The 20,290-nt window shown below is 35.9% G+C and overlaps 1 long non-coding RNA gene across 1 annotated transcript in view; it reads left to right on the top strand.

Annotated features, from left to right (window-relative positions):
* LOC147913635 (uncharacterized) overlaps nt 1–20,213 on the top strand; it is a 49,617-nt gene extending 29,404 nt beyond the window's left edge. Inside the window, exon 6 of the long non-coding RNA XR_015548573.1 lies at nt 19,504–20,213. This is a non-coding gene — a long non-coding RNA (uncharacterized LOC147913635). The remainder of the gene's footprint in view (nt 1–19,503) is intronic.
* Nucleotides 20,214–20,290: the final 77 nt, after the last annotated feature.

Here is a 20,290-nt window from a genome sequence, read left to right as displayed (position 1 = left end):
ACTGTTTGCTATGAGAGCAATAGATTTCCTGAGTTCAGTGTTCCTCAGCTGTGATCCCAACCCACTCTGTGTGAGGCATCCATCTGGGCAATATTGTGTTGTGCCCATGGAACTTGGGAACAAGGGAAATAATGGAAATAAAATGATGCTCATGCTGTTTGCTGTGCTGTAAGTAATAAAGTCCTTTGTCTCTGACCCAAGAATCTGTGTCTTCAGCCACCATCCATGAAACAGTATCAGGCTAATTTATTAGCTTTTAAGTAAAGTAAAATCAAATCTCAGACCTGAGAGTTTGCCAAATGGCTATTTTCTATTTTCATCATTCTTTATACATTTATTAATTAGAATTCTGCTCTAAGGAAGATTTTTCCCTTCTCCCACACTAATGAATAAATTAATCAATTTGTTCATTTATTTATATCAGTATGGATTCAAGGATTCTTCCTCTATGGATTATAATCAATTATAGTCTTTATTTTGTTTCTCAAATTAGGAGCCCTTGAAATTGGCTCCTGTGTTTTTTGACATTTCCCCATCATTTTCTGAGCACTTCTTTACTTTTTGGCAGCACAGTACAAATATTCCAAACTCATCTTGTGCTTTCTCTGCCCCAGTGCTGGAACCACTCATTTCTCCAAAGAGCCCTCTTATTGACTAATGGTATTTGAAAAGTAATATCTGGATGCTGGATATGCTCATTACCACTAGAGTATCATTGCCTCTAGACCCTCTCAGCAGAGAGAGCTAGGGAATATTTGTATGAACACACACATCCACACACATCTATATCAATCTGTATGTATACAAAACACCATCTGTTTATGCTGATAATTTCAATTCCCATCCCATCCCATAGGGTTCGTTCTAGTCTTCTCCTTTCCTTATTTGTAACTTCTTTCTACGACAGTGAGAAATCACTCAGTATAGTTTCAATTTGGATTTCTCTTGAGTGAAGTTGGGCTTCTTTTCCTACATTTTAAAGCCATTTGGGGCCGGCCCCGTGGCTTAGCAGTTGGGTGCGCGTGCTCCGCTGCTGGCGGCCCGGGTTCGGATCCCAGGCGCGCACCGCTTCTCCGGCCATGCTGAGGCCGGGTCCCACATGCAGCAGGTGGAGGGATGTGCAGCTGTGACATACAACTATCTACTGGGGCTTTGGGGGGAAAAGTAAATAAATAAAGTTAAAAAAAAAAATAAAGCCGTTTGTTTTTCTTTTCTGAGAACCAACTGTACATATCCTTCACTCATTTTTCTATGGATTGTTGGTCTTGTTCTTTTTCTAGGAGCTCTTTTTATACTGGGGAAATTAGTTCTGCCAATGTTTTTTCTCACTTCATGATTTGTCTTTTAAGTTTACGAGTTTCTTTTTTTTGGTTTGTGGAACGTTTTTATTTATACGTGGTCAAATTTATCAATGTTTTTAGTAAATTTTGAGTCCTAGTTAAAAATACCTTTCACAGCAAAAAGAAGTTTATTTCTCCTTATATCTTTTGTAATTTCTGCTTTATGATTATTGCTGACATTCATGTTTTATCTTCATTGTGAATTCTTAACCTTAAGCAATGTTTTCTCATTTAAAGGTTTTATGGCCTTTATTCCATTTCATCTGCTATTAAAAATCATTACTCCTGCTTTATTTTATTCACCCTTGATTAGCACATCTTTACTCATCCTATTTTCAACCTTTGGAATCACTTTTAGTTGAGTCTCAATAATGCAGCATAGAGGTTGGTTTTACTTTTTGATCCAATCTGACAATGTTTTTATTTTAAGGTGAATCAAGCCCATTTACATTTATTAAAATGACAGAAATACTTAGTCTCAATTCTGACATGTTTTGTGTTCTGTCTTTTACCGTATTGTCTTCTTGCTTTGGTTTGTGTGTGTGCACATGCCTGTATATTTATAGTTTTCCTGATATTTAGGAAACTTTGTATTTTTGTTCTAGTAGTGATATTGATAAATATGCTTTTATTTAATCCTCAAATTTTTTAGACTGTGTCTATTCATTTTTATCTTCTGATTTTCATTAACAATATTATTTTCCTTAATATTACCTTTACACTGTTAAATTTGTTTTAAATAATACCTTTAACTCTCAGCTACTGTAGATAAAGCAACCAGCAAAAACTTATCCTACTTCATTTCTTCCATAATCTTTCCCCTCTTAATTTTTCTATAGTATCATTTCCGTATTGTCATGGTATATAACGTTTAAATTCTGTTTTTTTCTCCCCAATACCTAAGTTTATTTAGTCTTAGTTTTGCAGTTATATATACTTAATGCTCCTGCCTGTTACTTTGCTGAGGTTTCCTTTGTCATCCATTGGTTGGTAGAAGTTTCCTTATTAGTATAATATTCCTATAGGAAAAATATTCCTGGAGTTCTTGTATGTTCAAAACTATTGTTTATAGCCTTTATGTAAATAATGGCTTGGCTTCTACAACTTTACCCTGTATCAGAATCATCTGGAGGGCTTGTTAACACACAGATGACTGGGCCTCATACCCAAAGTTTCTGATTCAATAGTCTAGGGTGGGGCTCAAGAATTGGTCTTTCTAACAAGTTCCCAGGTAATGCTGATGCTGTTTGAAGGATGTCACTTTGAGATACACTATTGTAGCTATTGCTCCATTGTCTTCTGACATTAAATTCATCTGTGGAGAAGTGTGAGGTCAGCCTATGTTTTTCCCCTGAAAAAGTTAATTGATCTATGTTCCTGGCAGCCCAAATGATTCTTTCTTTATTTTTAAATCCAGTAGCTTTTATTTATATACCTTTAAATACTTATTTTGCTCTAATGTTTTGGTTACCTTCTTTGGGAATTTCAATTGTATATATGTTGGATCTCCTTTGCCTGTCTTCTATAGCGATCATTTTGTCTTTAATTCCCTTTCCTTATTTTATATTGTTTGCTTTTCTCATTTTTATCCTCTATATTGGTTAATGTGTTTTTCATAGTATCTATTTTTATTTTGTTTTTCAGTTTCATTTAGTTTCATCATTTACTTCACTTTTTTAGTTTCATCATTTTTTTAGTTTCATTTCATTTAGTAACCATCTCTTTTCCTGATTTTTTTTCCTTCTACTTCTTTCCTGGATTTTGTGTTTTGTCTTATCTTTTCCTCTTATTTTGTCATCTCTTACCTGAATTCCTACATTTGTATTTTTGTTTATCCTTGATGCAGACAATCACTGCGTTTTTAAATATCAAGGCAGAATGTATAATCAATTACAGTTTTCATCTTTCTGTGGCCAACAGTTTTCTGGTGTGTATTTTTAATCTACGGGTAAGATTTGCTGCTCTTTTCTACCTTTTTTATAGTAATTTTGTATGAAAAATTGTGTTAGTTTGCATAACAAAATACCACAGACTGGGTGGCTTAAACAGTCGAAATTTATTTTCTCATGGTTCTGCAGGCTAGAAGTCCAAGATCAAGGTGTCAGCAAGTTTGGTTTCTTCTGATGCCTCTCTCCTTGGCTTGCAGATGGTTGCCTTCTCAGTGTCCTCAAATGGTCTTTGTTCCGTGCACACTCACATTTATGGTGTCTCTCCATGCATCCAAATTTTCTATTTTTATTAGGACCCCACTCAGATTGGATTAGAACCCAATCAGAAGACCTCATTTTAACTTAATCATCTCTTTAAAGACCCTATCTCCAACTACAGTCACATTCTGAGGTACTAGGGGTTAGAACTTCAACGTATGAATTTTGGGGTACACAACTCAATTGGTAACAAAGGTGTTTGTCACTTTCTTCTTCTTTCTTTTTTTAATCCATTTTTAAATGAGTTGAGTTTTCCTGGACCAACCATTTGCAAGGATCCGTGAAAGAAGGGCAAGAGGGACCAAGGTAGTTTTCCAGGCTTCACAATACAAAGGTTTTCAGCTGCCACAATCAGACTGCCTCATTCAATGAGCTCTTCTTTCCAGTTTTTGTGTAGCCCTGCCTTCTTTCCTTCTCTGTTCTAAACTGGCCCAGTGGGGCTTTTGCTTCCAGACCTGTGCTCACTAGCATCGTCACTGCTCATCACATAAAGGGAACATAGCCCCTGAATTTCAGATGAACTCGTCATCTACTTTCTGAGATTTACCATATCTGAGTTTCCCAGACATTCTTTTGGACATTCTGTGCCTCTTCTTTCTACTATGCTCCCTGTAGCTTCAACCCAACCTCTGTTCATCTTATTTCTACTTCTGCTCTGTTTCGATCAACAGATTTTTTCACTTTGGCATGAACTTCTCATCCTCAGGGAGTCTATTTTTGCTGTTGTTTTCTGGGAGCTGCTGCAGCTGGTTGCCTTAAACACTCCAAGTGCTGTTTCCCATGTAACCTCTGCCCAATTTCAGCTGCTCTTGGTAGCTCTTACTCAGGTCTTAGAGTCTCCAGTTGCTTTTTGTCTCCTAGTATTGCTAAAACGGGATTTTCAGAGTTTTTTTTCCCTGTATCTCCCTATTGTTTTGTATAATTTCTAGGAGGAGGAGGGGGGAAGATTTAGGCATACATTGCTGCAATACTTTTATCATAATTGTATTGCTTCGTAATGTAAATTTTCCCATTTTCTGCATTATAAAGATAGCTTAGTATTTTCCCTAATGACAAAGATAGTACATAATCATGTAGAAAATTCAAGTAATACAAAAGAGTACAAGGAGGAGTGAAAATCATTGAGAGGCAACCACTCAACATTTTGGTAAATCTTCCAAACATTTCTCAGTTACACACAGATTTATATGAATAAGCTCATTCTGTATACACTGTTTTGTTTTCTGCATTTTTAACTGAATAATATGTCCAAAAGTTCTTCTTTGTTAATAAATATACATATATACCATCCTTTTTAATAACTATGCTGTATACCATTGTACAACATATGTATATACCATAAATTGTTTAACTTATTGTCTAACAAATATCTTAGAAGAGAAATATTTGTACATTGACTGAGCTCTTTGGGATAAATACCTAGAAGTAGGAAAGGTGTGTGGATTTATATTCACATCATCAGTAAGTGCCCATTATCCCCCATCCTTATCAACTTTTTTCATCTTTGCCCATCTGTAAAAAAATTTGTTTCTAATTTTTCCTCGAATTTCTTTACTAGGTTAATTAGATAATTTATTTGTTTATTGGCCTTTAGTGAATTGCATATTCATGTTCTTTGCCCATTTTTCTACTGGAATTAGTTTTTCTTACTTATTTGTAGCCACTTATTTGTAAAAGAGTTTTAATAATCTCTGCTGCTTCTTGGCCTGTTTTTTTCATATCTATTCCTTGCTCTTGCTCTGCTCTGCTCTGTATGACAGGGATCTAACACCTAGGAAAAACACATTTTTCCTAAGGTTCCTGTGTTAGCTGGCTTCTAGCTAGATGGCCAAGAGAAAGCCCTGAAGAGAAGAAATGAGAAACCAGGGTATTTCTTCCCCATGCCTCAAGTGGCAATGAATATATCTCCTCTGTGGTTCCTGCTCCAATTGGGGAGGTCACTGTGGTTCCAGCTCCTACCAGATGATCTTGTGCCTGGTAATATCAGCGCCCCAGAGTTGGCAATGTCTTCTTGCCATTGTTAATCTCTGAGCTCCTTCACCATACCCTGTTAGGCTTCTCAATTTTTCCATTAAATGTGTAACCATTTCTCTGTATTAACTTACCTTTACTGTAAATACTCAGGATGGTTTTAATTTTCCTGGATGGACTTGGACATCAGTAATAATCCTTGGTTATATATGTTGCAAATGTATTTTTCCAGTCTGCCATTGTTCTTTCAGTTAAATATATATCTACTTTATATATCTATAGAGATTCATGTACATAGTTTATATTTTATCTTTAAAAACTCTAAACTTGATTTTGTTATACAAGCAATACATGCTTGCTGAAAATACAAAAAGCAAAAAATACAGACAAGCATAAAGAAAAAAGAAAACAAACCTCCATTTAATATACATAACAGTAAAGAGAAAATTTTTAACCATTCTTAATATTTTACTGTATCTTTATAGATATTTTTGCATATATCTGTATATATATTTTTCTTTTTACAAAATGAAATTATATGCATTTTACTATAACTTGTTTTTTTAATATTTAAAGACTATATTTTTAGAGCAGCTATAGGTTCATAGCAAAATTGAGAGGAAGGTACACATAGTTTTAAGATACCTTTTGCCACCACAGATGCACAGCCACACCCATTATCAATATCTCCAACCAGAATGGTACATTTGTTAAAATTGATGAACCTACACATCTTAATCACTGAAGTCCATAGTTTACATTAGAATTCACTATTGGTGTTATACATTCTTTGGGTTTGGACAAATGTGTAATGACATGTAGCCATCATTATAGTATCATACAGAGTGTTTTCACTGCCCTAAAAGTTCTCTGTGCTCTGCCTATTCAATTCATCCTCCTACCCCAATCCACCCCCCACAACCCCAAGGAACAACTGATCATTCTATTGTCTCCATAGTTTTCCCTTTTCCAGAATGTCACATAGTTGGAATCATACAGTACATAACCTTTTCAGATTGGCTTCTTTCACTTATTAATACGCATTTAAGGTTCCTCTATGTCTTTTCAGGCTTGATAGCTTACTTCTTTTTAGCATTGAGTAACATTCCATTGTCTGGATGTACCACACACAGTTTATTTATCCATTCACCTACTGAAGGACATCTTGGTTGCTTTTAAATTTTGGCAACTATAAACAAAGCTGCTCTAAACATCCATGTGCAGGTTTTTGTGTGGACATAAATTTTCAATTCATATTAGGTAAATACCAGAGAGTGCAATTGCTGGATTGTATGGTAAGAACATGTTTTATTTTGTAAGGAACTTCCAAAATCTCTTCCAAAGTAGCTGTACAATTTTGCATTTCTACCAGCAATTAATGAGACTTCCTGTTGCTCCATATCCTCTCTAGCCTTTGGTGTTGTTAGTGTTCTTGGATTTTGGCCATTTGAATAGGTTTGTAGTGGCATCTCACTGTTTTAATTTGCATTTCCCTGATGACATATGATGTGGAGGGTCTTTTCATATACTTCTTTGCCATCTGCATACCTTCTTTGGTGAGATATCTCTTAAGACCTTTGGTCCACTTTTTAATTGGCTTGTTTGTTTTCTTATTGTAGACTTTTACGAGTCCTTTGTATATTTTGGATAACAGTCCTTTGTCTGATATGTCTTTTGCAAATATTTTCTCCTAGTCTGTGGCTTGTCTGCTCATTCCCTTGACATTGTCTTTTTCAGAGCAGAAGTTTTTAAAATTAATGAAGTCCAGCTCATCAATTATTTCTTTCATGAATTCTGCCTTGGCGTTGTATCTAAAAAGTCATTGCTGTACTCAAGGTCATCTAGGTTTTCTTTTATGTCGTCTTCTAGAAGTGTTATTGTTGTTCCAGCACAATTTGTTAAAAAGACTATCTTTGTTCACTGTATTGCCTTTCCTCATTTGTCAAGGATCAGTTGACTATATTTATGTGAGTGTATTTCTGGGCTCTCTATTCTGTTCCATTAATCTATTTGTCTGTTCTTTTACCAATACCATACTGTCTTGATGACTGTAGTTTTATAGTAAGTCTTAAAGTTGGGTAGTGTCAGTCCTACAACTTTTTTTCTTCTCTTTCAATATTGTATTGGCTATTCTGGGTCTTTTGCCTTTCCATATAAACTTTAGAATCAGTTTGTCTATACCCAAAAAATAACTTGGTGGGATTTTGATTGAGATTGCACTGAATCTATGGATCAAATTGGGAAGGACTGACATCTTGACAATATTAAGTCTTCCTACCCATGAACATGGAATACCTCTCTGTTTATTTAGTACTTCTTTGATTTCAGTCATCAGAGTTTTGTAGTTTTCCTCATATAGATCTTACAGATATTTTGTTAGGTTTATACCTAAGTATTTCATTTTTGGGGAGGCTAGTATTGCATTTTTAATTTCAAATTCTACTTGTTCATTGCTAATGTATAAGAAAGTGATGGTTTTTGTATTAAGCTTGTATCCTGCAACCTTGCTATAATTGCTTCTTCTTAGTTCCAGGAGGTTTTTTGGGTCAATTTTTGTCAGATTTTCTACTTAGATGAACATGTCATCTGTAAACAAATACAATTTTATTTCTTCCTTTCCAATCAGTATATCTGTTATTTCCTTTTCTTGTCTCATTGCATTAGCTTGGACTTCTAGTACAATGTTGAAAAGGAGTGGTGAGATGGAACATCTTTACCTTGTTCCTAATCTTAGTGGGAAAGCTTCTATTTTCTCACACCATCAAGTGAGATGTTGGCTGTAGTTTTTTTGTAGATATTCTTTATGAAATTGAGGAAGTTCTCTTCTATTCCTAGTTTACTGAGAGTTTTTATCATGAATGAGTGTTGGACAAAGGCTTTTTGTCCAAATGTTGGACAATTTATCAAATGGTTTTTCTGCGTCCATTGGTGTGATCATGTGATTTTTATTTTTTAACCTGTTGATGTGATGATTACGTTAATTGATTTTCAAATGTTGAACTAGCCTTACATACCTTGGATAAATCCTACTTGGTTGTGGTGTATAATTCTTTTTATACATTGTTAGATTAGATTTGCTAATATTTTATTGAGGATTTTTACATCTATGTTCATGAGAAATATTGCTCTATAGTTTTTTTGTAACATCTTTGTCTGGTTTTGATATTAGGGTAATGCTGGCCTGTTAGAATGAATTAGGAAGTAGTTCCTCTTTTTCTATCCTCTGAAAGAGATTGTAGAGAATTGGTATAATTTCTTCCTTAAATGTTTGGTAGAATTCACCAGTCATCCCATCTGGGCCTGGTGCTTTCTGTTTTGGAAGGTTATTAATTATTTACTTAATTTATTTAATAGATATAGGCCTATTCAGATTGTCTATTTCTTCTTGTGTGAGTTTTGGCAGATTGTGTTTTTCTAGGAATTTGTCGACTTCATCTAGGTTATCAAATTTGTGTGTATGAAGTTGTTCATAATATTCCTATATTATTCTTTTAGTATCCACGCTATCTGTAGTAATGATGTCCCCTCTTTCATTTCTGATATTTGTAATTTGTGTCCTCTCTCTTTTTTTAGGTAGCCTGGCTAGAGGCTTAATGATTTTACTGATCTTTTCAAAGAACCTGCTTTTCATTTTGTTTATTTTCTCTACTGATTTTCTGTTTTTAATATCACTAATTTCTGCTCCAATTTTTTATTCTTTCTTTTCTTCTGCTTACCTTGGATTTCATCTTCTCCTCTTTTGCTGGTTTCCTAAGGTGGAAACTTAGATTATTGATTTTCAATCTTTCTTCTTTTTTAATATATGCATTTAATGCTGTAAATTTCCCTCTAAGCACTGCTTTCCCTGCATCCCACATATTTTGATAAGTTGTGTTTTCATTTTCATGTAGTTCAAAATATTTTAAAATTTACCTTGAGAGTTCTTTGACCTATGTGTTGTTTAGGAGTATGTTGTTTAGTTGCCAAGTATTTTGGGATTTGTCCAGTTATCTTTCTGTTATTGATTTCTAGTTTAATTCCATTGTGGTTTGAGAGCAGACATTGTATGATTTCTGTTGTTTTAAATTCGTTAAGGTGTGTTTTATGGTGCAGAATGTGGTCTACTTGGTGAATTTCCATGTGAGCTTAAGAAAAATGTGTATTTTGCTGTTGAGTGGAGTAGTTTATAGATGTCAATTATATCCAGTTGATTGATGGTGTTATTGACTATGTCCTTATATAACTTACTTTTTCACTTAATAAATATCATGAACATCTTTATCAGTCAGTGTATTTCTATTCCAGCATTATTAATGAAAGCATAATATTTCATTGAATATTTCATATTCAATGAAATATACGATTTGTTTAATCTAAATCTTTTGGACCTTTAGTTTGTCTTCAAATTTCTGTTATTATAAATAGTGCTATGATAAAAATTCTTGTAGATAAGTCTTTTTAAAAAATTTCCTTAGAATAAATTCCTAGAAATAGAATTGGATCAAAAGATGTACACATATTAGAGACTTGATGATTTTTAAAATTTCTATCCAGAAAGATTGTACCAATTTACTCCTGCCCATTTAGCCCCCACTCTATCCCAACATTTCTCATTACATTTCTTCCTTCCTTCCTTCCTTCCTTTCTTTGGTGGGGAAGATTGGCCCTGAGCTAACATCTGTTGCCAATATTCCTCTTTTTGCTTGAGGAAGATGGTCCCTGAGCTAACATCTGTGCCAATCTTCCCCTACTTTGTATGTGGGATGCCACCACAGTACGGCTTGATGAGTGGTGTGTAGGTCCATGCCCGGGATCCAAACCTGGGAACTCTGGGCTGCCAAATTGGAGTGCATGAACTTAACCACTGTGCCACCAGGCTGGCCCCTCATTTACATTTCTTATGTAGGTATTAGTATGCCATTTTGTTTAAATTTGCATTCTTTTTACTAATGCCAAGTGGACTTTTTTTCATGTACATGTTGACTATTCCCATTTCTTCTGTGGCTTGCCTGTTCATGTCATTTGTTGGAGGTTATTATTATCTTGCTTGAATTTTGAAGAAGAAAGCCATGTCAAAGTGAAACAAAAGGAACAGTAGCATATGCTTAGGCTCAAAAGCATGAAAACAAATGATGGACTCAGGAACACAGAAGCACTTAGATATTTCTGGGAATGATGAAGCAACTCAGAGAAGTGGCAAGAGGTAAGGATAGGCAGCTAAGAGGCCACATCATAAAGGGCCTTGCATGCCATCCTAAAGGTATCTGAATTTGTTCCTTCAAGAGCCACAGAAACATTTAAGCCTACAAGTGGTTTGATTAGAGTTGTCTGTAGAAAGTTCATTCTAGCAGTAATGTGGAGGATGGGTTCAAGGGAGTCAGCACTAGAGGCAGAGAGACCAGTAAAACCAATAAAGAGAGCCTAGATTAGGGCTGGGGCAGAGGGGGTGGAGATAAATCTCATCCTAATTAGAAAACAAATGGGACCAAGTTTTGACATTTATTAAAAAAAATACATTTCAGAGTAGAAAAGTACATTGTTTTCCTGACAGTGGATAAATAGGAATGCCATCTTCTCTGTTTTAATTTTATCAACATTATTTGTACCTACAGTTTAGAGACAATTATGCAAGAACTGTTAATACAAATGTAAATGATTTTTCCTCTTCTCTTATATTTCCCTCGCCACAGAGGTAACTACTTTTACCCCTTTTAGCTGATTATTTTGGTATTTCCCTCCAGACGTCTATATGGATCTCTATTTGTATTGCTACTTCTTGATTTTTCAGTTTTAGGTATTATCTATTTTACTGTGGAAAATAAAGCTTTAGTGGGTTTTCTTTCTCCCCTCATTTGCACTATATTTGAGCATACTTCCTATCCTCCATCCTCCAAATGCAGTGAGGTTGTATCATAATTTTGGTTAAATCAATATTCAATGTTTATATTGTTATGACTGTGAAAATACTATTCACACTGGCTCATAGAACAATCTATGATTACTTTTCTCTTTCTATCTAACTTACTGTTTTTCCTGGATTTTGTTTGTTTGTTTGTGAGTATTAATTCAATGGCAAACTCCTTGCCCATTGTATAAATATATCAAGACAGATACATCGATTTCATTTTCCTGAAGAAGTTGCTACCAAACCCTCTGTTCCAGTCTGGATTGGTTGTCCTTTGTCCCTGTGGCATGGCTGTCAACATGGGATTTCCCTTCGTCATCATACTGAGGATTCCCTTAGCCTCTCTTCTGCGTTGGACCTCCTATTTACATTATTTCATGCCTTCTTTTTTGTTTTACTCCCTCATTTGTAGAGCGCCTCCCAAGAAAAGTAAGTACGGGAGACACATTTTTTGAAACCACGAAGTTCTGAAAATGTCTTTATTTTACCATGACACTTGGTTGATAACTTGGATGTGCATAGAATTCTAGGTTAAAAATAATTTTCTTTCAGGATTTTTTTTTTTTTTGGTGAGGGAGATTGGTCCTGAGCTAACATCCATGCCCATCTTCCTCCATTTTTTGTATATGGGACGCTGCCACAGCATGATTTGATGAGCGGTGCATAGATCCGTGCCTGGGATCCGAACCTGTGAACCCGGGGCCGCCAAAGTGGAGCACACGAACCACCGCTATGCCACCAGGCAGGCCTCGTCTTTCAGAATTTTAAAGGCATTACTCTACTGTCTTTTAGCTGCTGGTGTTGCTTTTGAGAAATAAGAAACCGTTCAATTTCTAATCCTTGGTATATATGACCTATTTTTCCTTTCTCTCTCTCTCTCTGACAGCTTGTAGGATCTTTATTGTTCTCAGTATTCTGAAATTTTACAGTGTTGTGCCTCGGTGTGGGCATATTTTCACTGATTTTATTGGGCTCTCGGTGACCCATATCAATCTAGAAACACATCTCCTTGTGTTCTCAGAAATTTTCTTAAATTATTTAGTAGATTTTTTCTTGCCCTCTATTTTGGAACTCCTATTATTTTATTTTTGTCATCTAAATCTCTTGTCTTTTCTTTTCATCTCTGCCTTTTTGCTTTACTTTTTAGAAATTCATTGTCATTTTATTAAAAATAATTTAACATAGAGTAAAATTGACTACTTCTTGTTCCACAGTTCTCTGAATTTTATTACAGATATAGACTTGTGTAACTACCACCATAATTTTTCTATCACCACAAGAAACTCCCTCCTGCTATCCCTTTTTAGTCACATCCTCCTCTTACCCTTTACCCCTGTCCTTTGCTACTATAGTTTTGTCTTTTCAACAATGTCTTAAAAATGGAATCATATCATACGTAACCTTTTGAGACTGGCTTCTTTCACTCAACATAATGCCTTGAGATTGAGCCAAGTTGTCATCTATATCAATAGCTTGTTCCTTTTTTTCTTGGCTGAGTAGTATTCCATTGTGTCAATATAGTACAGTTTAGGGCTGGCCCTGTGGCTTAGCGGTTAAGTGCGCGCATTCCACTGCTGGCGGCCCGGGTTCGGATCCCGGGCGTGCAACGATGCACCACTTCTCCGGCCATGCTGAGGCTGTGTCCCACAGATGGCAACTAGAAGGATGTGCAGCTATGACATACAACTATCTACTGGGGCTTTGGGGGAAAAATAAATAAATAAATAAAATTAAAAAATATATATATAATACAGTTTATCCATTCAACTGTTGAAGGACATTTGAGATATTTCCAGTTTGGGGTGAGTATAACTAGAGCTGCTATAAATATTTGTATATAAATTTTTGTGTGAATATAAGTTTTCATTTCTCTGTAAACAACCTGCAGTGAGATTGCTTGGTCACATGGTAAGTGTATATTTAAATTTATAAGAAATTGCCAAACTGTTTTCCAGAGTGCCTGTGCCATTTTGCGTTGTGAGCAGTAATATGTGACAGTTCCAGTTGTTTCATATCCTTGCTTGTACTTGGTATTATCAGAATTTTTTATTTTAGCCAATCTGATATGTGTGTAGTTATACCTCATCATGCTTTAAATTTGAGTTTCACTAAAAAATAATGATGTTGAACATTTGTTCACATTCTTATTTGTCTTCTCTATATTCTCTTTGGTGAATAGCCTTTTCAAATCTTTTGTTCATTTTTTTACTTGTTGAGTTTTGAGAGTTCTTTACACATTTTGGATATATGATTTTAAAACATTTTAACCCAGTCTGTAGCTTTTATTTTCACTTTCTTAACAGTATCTCCTGCAGAGCATAAGTTTTTTATTGTGGCAAAAAGCACGTAACATAAAGTTTACCATCTTAACCAGTTTTAAGTATACAGTTCAGTAGTGCTAAGTATATTCACATCTTTATGGGTAACAGATATCCAGAATTTTTCAGCTTATAAATCTGAAACTCTATAACCATTAAACAACTGAGAGCATAAGCTTTTAATATTGATGAAGTCCATTATCATTTTTTTTATTTTCTAGATTGTACTTTCAATGTCATGTCTAAGAACTGTTTGCCTAACCCTAGGTCATGAAGATTTTCTCCTACACTTTTTTTTTTCTAAAAGTTTTATAGTTCAGTGTTTTTATTTAGATTTATGATCCATTCTCAGTTAATTTTTTAGAAAGTGTGAAGTGCAGTTCGTTGAGGTTCATTTGCTTTTTTTATATGAAATTCCAATTGTTCCAATACCATTTGTTAAAAAAGACATCCTTTTTCCATTGCACTGCCTTAACATCTTTGTAAAAAATCAATTGGTGATATTTATTTGGGTCTGTTTCTGGATTCGATTCTGTTCCACTGATGTATACGTCTATCCTTTTCTAATACTGTCTTGATTACTGTAGCTTTACAGTAAGTCTTAAAATCAGGTACTGTGGTTCCTCCAACTTGATTCTTCTTTTTCAAATTTTTTATAGCTAACTAGGTTTTTTGCCCATTTATTTAAATTTTAGAATCAGCTTGTCAATATCTATAAAAATATGCTGGGAATTTGATTGGGATTGCAAGAAATCTATAGATCAATTTGGAGAGGCTTGACATCTTTAGTGTGTTGAGTATTCCCATTTATGAATATGGTATGTCTCTTTATTTACAATCACGCACCTTGTAATGACATTTCAGTCAACGACAGACCGCATATACGATGGTGGTCCCATAAAATTATAATGGAGCTGAGAAATTCCTATCTTGTAGTGACATTGTAGCTGTTGTAAGGTCTAGCATTACTCAGGTGTTTGTGGTGATGCTGGTGTAAACAAACCGACTGTGCTGCTGGTCATATAATAGTATAGCACATACAATTATATACAGTACATAATACTTGGTGATAATACACAGCTATGTTACCGGTTTGTGTATTTACTCTACTATACTTTTTATTATTATTTTAGGGTGTACTCTTTCTGTTTATAAAAAAATTTACTGTAAAAATTTTACAGTATGCTGTGTTATGCTGGCTGCAGCTGCATACATCCTGATGCATCTCTTGATTGCATCATTTTCTCTTGCGCTTGATTTAATCTCATGTTGTTTTGTTCATCATGGCCCCTAAGTGTACAAAATCCACTGCTAATGTTGCCAGTAAGAGGCCATGTTAAATGATTGACCTGGAAACAAAGTTAAAAGTGATTAACGACTACAAAGGTGGAAAATCAGTGATGGTTATCACTCCCCAGTCAGGCATGTCCCAGCCCACCATAGCTATGATCCTGAAGAGCAGGAACAAAGTGACAGAAGTTGTTAAAGGATTTGATTTATTGAAGACAATGAGACTAACAAAAATTCAAGAAGGGCCTATATTAGACATGGGAGAAACTTCTAATGACTTGGATTGAAGACCAGACACAGGAGCATATCCCTCTCAGCACCATGACAATAACAGCCAAAGTAAAAAGTTTGTGATGTTGAAAGAAAAGGCTGGACCCGACTGTGATGTTCAATTCATTGCTAGCTCTGGGTGGTTTAACTGATTCAAGAATCATTATTCATTACATAATGCAAAAGTGAGTGGTGAGTCTGTGAGTGCTGATGTGAAGGTAGCTGAAGAATTTTTGGAAACTCTAGATAAGCTGATTGTGGAGGAAAATTACTCTCCAGACTAAATATTCAATATGGATGAAAATTCCCTATTCTGGAAATGGATGCCTGAAAGGACTTTTATCCATAAGGAGGCCAAGTCAATGCCAGGTTTCAAGACTTTTAAGGACAGGATGACAGTCTTGCTTGGGGGCACTGTTGCAGGCTGCAAAATGAAACCCTTTGTGATCTGGCACAGTGAGAACCCAGGGCTTTCAAGTATATCAATAAGCACACACTGCCAGTGTACTACAGGACCAATAAGAAGTCACAGATGACCCAACTCCTCCTCTAAAATGCCCTCCTGAGTTGCTGTGCCAGCAAAATGGAGAAGTACTGTTTGAAGAATAACATGTCTTTCAAGATGTTGCTCATTATTGATAATGCTCCTGGACATCCTCCTTTTACTGGTGATCTTTATTCCAATATCAAAGCTGTATTTCTCCCTCCAAACACCATCTCTTTGATTCAACCAATGGAACAGGGAGTTATAGCAGCTTTTAAGGCCTACTGCCTGAGGAGGACCTTTGCCCAGGCCATTGCTGCAACTGAGGAAGTCAGTGATGCAATTCTGGAAGGATTACAACATCTATGAGTGCATCAAGAACCTTGCTTGGGGTGAAGTCACCAAGGAGTGAATGAATGGCATCTGGAAGAGGACACTCAAGAGGTTCATCCATGACTTCAACGGACTTGCCAAAGATGAGGAGGTTGCAAAAATCAACTAGGCTGTGGTTGAGATGGCAAACTGTAACCTGGGTGTGGATGAGGATGACATTGAGGAGCTCCTAGAGGTGGTTCTTGAGGAATTGACTAAAGTGGAGTTGTTGGAACTGGAACAGGAACGCATAGCTGAAGAAGAGGAAGAGAAAAGGAAACTGCAGGAGAAGAAAAAGAAGAACCCCTAAGAAAATCCACAGTGACGGGTTTAGCATAAGCTTTTGAAGACCTCAACAAGCTCCTAAACAAATTAGAAAACATGGAGCCCAACACTGAAAGGTTTTCATTAATAGAGAAGAACGTCCATAGTGCATTATCTGCTTACAAGGAAATCTATGATGAAAAAAAGAAACAAACCAAGCAAACCACCATGGACATATTTCTGAAAAGAATGACTCTTCCTTAGGAAGAGCTTCAGGCAGGTCCTTCAGGAGGTATTCCAGATGAAGGGATCGTTATTGTAGGAGATGACAGGTCCATGCCTGTTATTGCTCCTGAAGACCTTCCAGTGGGACAAGATGTGGAGGTGGAAGACAGTGATATTGATGACCTCACCCTGTGTAGGCCTAGGCTAATGTGTGTGTTTGTCTCCGTTTTTAACAAAAAAGTTTAAAAAGTAAAAAAAAATTAAAAATTTTAAAAATAGAAAAAAATCTTAGAGAATAAGGATATAAAGAAAGAAAATATTTTTGTACAGCTTTACAATGTGTATTTTAAGCTAAGTGTTATTATGAGTCAAAAAATTTAAAAATTAAAGTTTATAAAGTAAAAAAGTTACAGTAGGCTAAGAATAATTTATTATTGAAGAAAAATCTTTTTTAAAAAATTTAGTGTAGTCTAAGTGTACAGTATTTACAGAGTCTACAGTAGTGGACAGTAATGTCCTAGGCCTTCATATTCATGCACCACTCACTCGCTGACTCACCCAGAGCAACTTCCAGTCTTGCAAGCTCCATTCATGGTACGTGCCCTATACAGGTGTATCATTTTTTATCTTTTATACAATATTTTTACTGTACCTTTTCTATGTTTAGCTATGTTCAGATACACAGCTTCTTACCATTGTGTTACAATTGCCTACAGTATTCAGTACAGTAACATGCTGTACGGGTTTGTAGCCTAGGAGCAATAGGCCAGGTGCACAGTAGGCTATACCTTAAACGTGCTCAGAACACTTACATTAGCCTACAGTTGAGCAAAATCCTCTAACACAAAAGCCTATTTTATAATAAAGTGTTGAATATCTCATGTAATTTAGTGAATACTGTACCGAAAGTGAAAAACAGAATGGTTGTATGGGTACAGAATGGTTGTAAATGTATTGGTTGTTTAGCCCTGTGATCACGTGGCTGGCTGGGAACTGCAGCTTGCTGCCACTGCTCAGCATCAAGAGAGAGTATCATACCATGTATTGCTAGCCTGGGAAAAGGTCAAAATTCAAAATTCAAAGTATGATTTCTACTGAATGTGTATTGCTTTTGCACCATTGTAAAGTCAAAAAATTGTATGTTGAACCATTGTAAGTCAGGGACCATGTGTATATAAAAATATGATTGACTTTTGTATGTTGACCATGTATCCTGTGACCTTACTAAACTTACTTATTAGTTGTAGGAGTTTTTTTTTTCCCCGGATCCCCTGGGATTTTCCCTGTAGATAATTATGTTATCTGAAAAAAAGGACCGTTTTTTTTTTTTTAAAGATTTTATTTATTTATTTTCCTCCCAAAGCCCCAGTAGATAATTGTATGTCATAGCTGCACATCCTTCTAGTTGCTGTATGTGGGACGTGGCCTCAGCATGGCCAGAGAAGCGGTGGGTCGGTGCGCGCCCGGGATCCGAACCCGGGCCGCCAGCAGCGGAGCGCGCGCACTTAACCGCCAAGCCACGAGGCCGGCCCAAAAGGACAGTTTTATTCTTTTTCTTGCCTTATTGCACTGCCTAGGATTTCCAAAATAATGTTGATTGGGAACGGTGAGAGTGGACATCCTTTCTCGATTCCCAATCTTAGGGAGAAAGCATTCAGACTTTCTTCATTAAGTATGATGCTATCTATAGGTTTTATGTAGATGTCTTTTATCAGAATGAGGAAGTTTCCTTCTATGTCTAGTTTGCTGAGAGCTTTTATCATGAATGGATGTTGAATTTTGTCAAATGTTCTTTCTGCACCGATTGATAAGATCATGTGGTTTTCCTTCTTTAGACTGTTAATATAGTGGATTACATTGATTGATTTTCTAGTGTTGAACCTTCTTGCATACCTGGAATAAATCCCACTTGGTCATGGTGTATAATTCTTCTTATACATTGATGTATGTGACTTGCTAATATTTTGTTGAGGATTTTTGTGCTTAAGTTCCTGAGATACTGATGTATAGTTTTCTTATAATATCTTTGGCTAGTTTTGGTATCAGGGTAATACTGACCTCATAAAATGAGTTGGGAAGTGTTTCCTCCTTTTCTGTTTTCTAGGAGAGTATGTAAAATAGATTGTAATTCTTCCTTAACCGTTTGGTAGAATTCTTCAGTGAAACCATCTTGGCCTAGAAATTTTTTCCCAAAAGGTTCTTTTCAAAAAAAACAAACCCTGCAGATTAAATTTCTTTAATTAATATAGGACTATCTATGTTATCTATTTTTCCTATTGGGTGTGTTTAGTAGTTTGTGATTTTCAAAGGAATTGGTCCATTTCGGTTGAATTTATGTGCATAGTATGTTCAGAGTATTTCCTTACTATCCTTTTAATGTCTGTGAGATCTACAGTGATATCTCCTCTTATTCCTACATCGGAAATTTGTGTCTTCTCTCTTCTTCTTTATAATTATTGTAATTATTGTTTATCATTTTGATTGATCTTTTCAAAGAACCAGCTTTTGGTTTTATGTATTTTCTCTATTTTTTTGTTTTCAATTTCATTGATTTCTGCTCTAATATTCATTATTTTCTTCCTTCTGCATGCCTTGGATTTATTTTGCTCTTCTTTTTGTTTTTGTTTTTTTTTTAATTATATTGAGTTTCTTTTCCCCTTGAAATAAATTCTCAATTACTGTTTATACTTATATACAAATATTTGGTGTTTAACATCTTGTTGCCTTTATTATACTTATTTCTAAATTACTACAAAATATAAATAGGTTCTTGACTAGATTATTTTTGACCCCCTTATTTTGCCCTTCCTCATTAATTGTATAATCTTTTACTTCATATTTCACAACATCAAAATTCTTCCTCTCCATCCTTCATCAGAACCACCTCCGGCAGAACCGGGAGAAATTAAACCGGGTGTGCCCTAAACCTGCAATCATTTTCTTATTAATGGAATCTGAGACTGTTGAACTTCAAACACACATCTGACCAAACAGCATGAGGACTCTTGTTCCTGGATACAATTGTGTTTTTTGAGGAGTTCTGTAGCAAAGGGTAGGGACACTGTGACCAAGTGTCCTCCTCCAGCAACTGCATCCCCTCGGCCTGAGTGACCAGCTTGGAGGGAGCCTGCAAAGCGGACTGTCAGCCTCTGAGGTTTCAGGCTGTATTTCAGAGTGGGACCTCATTGCCCAGCTCCAGCCGGCTGCGCCCAAAGGTAAATGTTTGGGGACAATCACCCCTTATTTATTGTAGTCAACATCAAAGTAGCTGGGCAAGTGACACCTAGAAAAAAACAAGATGACAAAAGAAATAAAGAGAACGAAAAGGTGCAAAGACTCATTTTGTCACTTATGGTTTTTTGCACTTTTAGCTGCGAATATAAGTATTTCCTGAAGTTCTCTTGGGATCTACATTCCTACAGGAGCATAATGTCAAACATGGATTTCAAAAAAGGCCCCTAAGTGGCTTTCGTTAATTGCAAAATCAGTGCAGAGATCCCTCGCTGCTCTCACGTACCCTTATCCTAAGTGGTGGTGGCGGCGGGGAGCGTTTCCGAAGGTCGAGAGCTGTTTGCTTCTCCTCTACAAACTGGCGGTGGAGAGGCTACCGGCTTCGCTGGAAGGCGTCCACCGCGGAGTGCACGTTTAGGTCTGCAGGCCATGAG

Source organism: Ceratotherium simum, chromosome 26, assembly GCF_057802395.1.
Source record: "Ceratotherium simum simum isolate JZ-2026a chromosome 26, ASM5780239v1, whole genome shotgun sequence".
Lineage (NCBI taxonomy): Eukaryota > Metazoa > Chordata > Mammalia > Perissodactyla > Rhinocerotidae > Ceratotherium > Ceratotherium simum.
This window is presented reverse-complemented; position numbering and strand designations above follow the sequence as displayed.